This window comes from Asparagus officinalis, chromosome 2, assembly GCF_001876935.1.
Source record: "Asparagus officinalis chromosome 2, Aspof.V1, whole genome shotgun sequence".
Taxonomy (NCBI): domain Eukaryota; kingdom Viridiplantae; phylum Streptophyta; class Magnoliopsida; order Asparagales; family Asparagaceae; genus Asparagus; species Asparagus officinalis.
In genome coordinates this window covers 40,767,677-40,772,401 of record NC_033795.1, presented here as the reverse complement: position 1 = coordinate 40,772,401, position 4,725 = coordinate 40,767,677, and the positions used below count along the sequence as shown (strand labels likewise).

The 4,725-nt window shown below is 32.3% G+C and overlaps 1 long non-coding RNA gene across 1 annotated transcript; it reads left to right on the top strand.

The window, feature by feature from the left end:
* LOC109830699 lies at positions 324-3,339 on the top strand. Its single transcript, XR_002244394.1, has 2 exons — positions 324-871; positions 943-3,339. It is a non-coding gene; the product is annotated as an uncharacterized LOC109830699 (long non-coding RNA).

The following is a 4,725-nucleotide window of genomic DNA, read 5'->3' as shown; positions in this document are numbered from 1 at the left end:
CGCCGCCGCCTCACCCCCGTCGCCGCCGCCGCCTCTCCCCCTATCCCCCTGCCTCTCTCTTTCGTTTCAAGTCCCGATCCCCCTCTCTAGGGTTCCGTTTTCGAATCGAAGTCTAGGGTTCCGACTTCGAGTCCTTCGAACTGGTAAGGTGTCCTCTCGCTTCATTTTTTTGCCACTTGAAAGTGTGAATTTTCGATTCTTTTATGTCATCTCGGTGTTGGTTGAAGTATTTAGCTGTCTGTGTCAAAAAGTTTGGATTTTTGATGACGCTGGTTGTAAATTGATGGGAGCTTGATCAGCCTGCAAAAGTTAAGAAATTGTATTCTTTTATCAATATGCACCTGTTTAATAAATTTCATTACTTGTATATGAACCACGTAAGAAAAGCTTCACCTTCTCTTTATTTCCATGAACTTCTGGAACAAAAAAGAATAATCACTATTCTTAGATTTCTTTACTCCCATGTTAAGAGATGAAACTGTGCTGGTTTGCTTGTGGAAATTAATTATTGGAGTTGAAAAGGGTGAAAATTTCGGGTAACAAAGTGCAAATAGTCATTTATTTTATTCTATATTTTTGCATTTTAAGTGATTCTGCTTTATTTCTGCTATCATAAACGTGTAGGGCATGAGAAAATTAATTATCTTTTCGAACTACCTCACTGTTTTATTCTATATTTTTATTCTCTTTATTCTTAAGGAGTAGTTTCTAGTTTTCAGGTCGGACTACTTTTCTTCATCTCAATGTTCTTCACAATATTTTTAACCGAATATTTCTAATTTTTGATGATTTCTTATGAATGTATTAGGGTTTGGTGATTTTGATGGATTCTTAGCTAATTCAAATAAGGAGTGCTTGTCTCATCTCAAAGGTACAAATTTTTTATTTTATTGAGAATTCTGTTCTTTTTATGATGCATTTCTAAAATGTATCTTTCATTAGGTTTGTGCAAGCCTATTTCTTTTCATATAAAAAGGTTAGTATAGAAACTGATACTCAAAACTTAATTAATATCTTCTAGGATAAGCAAAACCCTCATGCCAATGTGGATGCCCTTTCAATTTCGGAATAAAACTTCTCACTGTATTTTAATCCTTCATATTTTCTTTGTTTCTCAATTTACGTTTACAACTCAAATGATTTGTTGAATTTTACCCCATTTATAATAACAGGAGATACTGGCTGGATTGTTTTCTTGAACACCATGAAATCTTTATTTACTATCAATTGCTGAGTGGAAAATTTTATAATAATCAAAAGGCTTGGATGAGAGATTGCTCCATGAATTATTCAATTGCTTGTGGAAGTGATCAGTGGCTATTGTTGAAGTTTAAATGTACTTATCCATCAGCTCTAATGTTATTAACATCATTAAATTTCACATTGTGAGAAATTAAGGAATGCCCCCCAACAATTTATGTCTATTTGTCATTACTTAAGCATTCTTTAGAACATGTTATATCTAGAATCATTTTTCACATAAGATGTATTCCTGATTTATATTACTCCTGAATATTCAGGAATCTTACTAAAATACACATGTCATTTACAGATTTACTCCATTCTTAATTTGTTAACATTACTCCGCACACCCAACGTATAAATTGCTATATATTCTCGACTTTTCTCCCAAAAATTCTGCCAAAAAGGATTTATAGCAGTAATTTTTTACGTTGCATGTTTGTAGCTATGATTATGGTATAAATAAGAATATATAGAATATTATTTACCTGAAGATAACTCTGAAGATTGTAGCTAAGTTTAATCAGGAAGTTGAACAGAGTTTTAAAATTGGTTCAATAATCTAATTGCGGGATTATAAACAGAAATTAGAACGTCTGTTACCAAAAAAAATGTAACAAAAACAAACGTAAAAGGCCAGAAAGCCTATATATATCATGCCATTACTGGGAATTATTGTATAATTTAATTTCAGAATACGACGAATTGTTAGTAATAGGATATCTGAACGGGATCGACGCATAATCTGATCGCTGTTGATTTACTGGATTCTGCTTTCCATAATCCTTGAATTCGTCACTGACACACTGTTGATTCACTGATACACTGCCAATTGTTGTATGATGCATTCGACTTGGTAGCAGTCAAGTCACATTTGGGAACAAATGGTCCAGTCTTATGCTTTCTAGGGGTTGTTTCTTTACTTGAAATAACCATCATTGTTTAGTAAAACCCCATTTTAGATTCTTTAATTTCTAGTGTAAATATTGATGATTTCTTGTTTATTATGAAGGGGGAATGGTCTTTTCCTATTACAGGCTCTTCCTTGTTTTAGGTGTTTCAAAAACTGAACTATTGTTTGATGTTACAATTTCAAGTAAAACACTTTGTAACTATAAAACTGAACTATTGTTTGATGTTACAATTTCAAGTAAAACACTTTGTAACTATATGTATATACTGGATGAATCACAATCTTTTAACTCCATGTTATTTGCGAGTGCAGGACAGCAAGCATTTTATTTACTTCAGGACTATTTGCATTATTGCTAATTATCATATCTGATGGTCTAACAGTGAACCTAATTAATCCAGTAATTGGTCTCTCCCTTCAGAATTTCTAATGATTCTCCTTGTATATTGTTTGATGTTTTTTTATAATGTTAGTCAGAACATTAGGTGAAGAGCTGTGGTATGAATGATCAAGCCCTTTTAATTTTCACATGAGGAGCTGGGGGTTAGGTTCGGCAACCGAACAATATCTCTATTTGAAGAAAAAGTGGCAGCAACTGTCAAATTGAAATAGAGGGCGGGTTGGTTGGGTTGGTTGTTTTTGTGAACTTACTATTTCTTCTATCTACAAGGAAAAGGCTGAACCATCTTGATCATTTTTAATTAACTGATCCTTGGTTAATGTTGTTGTTGCTTATCTAACATTGTGCTTAGTATTTTAATTGGACAAGAGGATAATTAGAATGCTTGAATATATTGTCACGCTTTTTCTTCTCCGAACTTATCCTTGTTACTTGCTGTGTTGCCAGGTTTGCTGAAGCTTAAGGTAATGAATCCGATATCAAGTGAAGGGTCTTCATGCTTGTTGCTTCTCTCGGCAAATTCTGGGACATGTCAATTTGGGGAATGAAACAGAATTGGTATCAGAACGCTATGTGTAATAATTAAGATCTTATTTTTGCCAGCTAGCCTTCATTCTGTTTTGTTGATACTCTGAAGTCTGTTATTGCCATTATTCTATTTTGTCTGATTCTGTTTGATGGGTTATACTGTGCTTGCCCTTTAATATTCACGATGTAATTAATATATGTATTTTTGCCAGCTAGCCTTTCATTGCGGTGTCTGATTCTGTTTTGTTGATATTCATTTGATACTGGTTTGTGTTCTTCAATGAGCATGGAATAATCACGATGTAATTAATACATGTATGTGTTACTCGACTATTTTGTGATAATATATGGTAACAGACTAATAATGGCCATAAGCATCTGGTAATATATGGTAGCAGAGATCTGCATTTGATGTAAACAAGATGGGTTAAGAGAATAAATTTTTATCAATTTTAAATTCAAATTCATGTATAATAAAGTACCCAAACACTAGATTTTGAAATCAAAGATTTCAAATACTTTCATTTAATAAAGATATCCAAACAAAAGATTTCTTAAATCATGGATTTCAAATCCTAAATTTAAAATCCCTTGATTTTAAATCAACTTCCCAAATCTAAATCCAAGTTTCCAAACGCAGCCTAAATTCTTTGTATGGTAACATGATAATAAACACTGATGATGGTCAAACTATTAGTGTTTTTACTCATCATAATACTATTAGAACTTATTTTTAAAGATTATATGATGAGTATACAGCTAGATATGGTGTAAGTACACATCAGCCTACAACTTTTACTTCTACAAGTTCAAGTCGGGGCTAATGTAAGAGTTTTGATAGAGAATTATTGATAACTCAGCTAACTGGTGGATCTGGATCTGGATCATCAATAAACTTTTTAAAATTGAATAATATTTAACTTCATCTTTACTTAAAATTCAAAATAATAGTTTCGATATTTTGTAATGGTGGAGAGTATATGGAACAGTTTTATATCATATACTTTTCATCATGGCTCGCGACTTACTAACAGTGCATGTTTTCAAGATAGCTTTAGAATTCATCTTTAGCACACCAGGACGTTTGATAAACGACAACAGGACATCGTTAGATCCGTCTATCGTACAGACGGTAATGTGCCTACAAGATTGGTGGAGGTATGACAAAAAAACTCAATGCATCGATCAGATGACTAGTATTAAAGATAAATTTAAAGATTTGGGAATAGGAGAGAGAGATAAAGAATAAAAATTATTCATTAGTTTGTAATTTTTATTTTTTAGCTAAAAATTTATGATAAATTATTTTGGAAAGAGTTACAAATGATAGTGATATAGATGAGTAGGTGCCAACTTAGTTGGGATGTATTCATCTATTATGATGTGATAAATTCTAAAATAAATTTGTAATTGTTAGTGATTAACTGATTATTAATAAAGAATTTATTTTTATCATTTTAACTAATACGATTTTTTGTATTCATAAATTATATAGTTACAAGTGATTAATAATATGATTGATTTTTTATCAAAATTTTGCTTTATTTGTTGTTATTTACTCTAAAAAAAAATTGACAAAAAAAAATGACCAGGCCGGTCTGGTGCCCGGCCCGCTCGGGCCAGGGCCCAAACCCGACCCGGC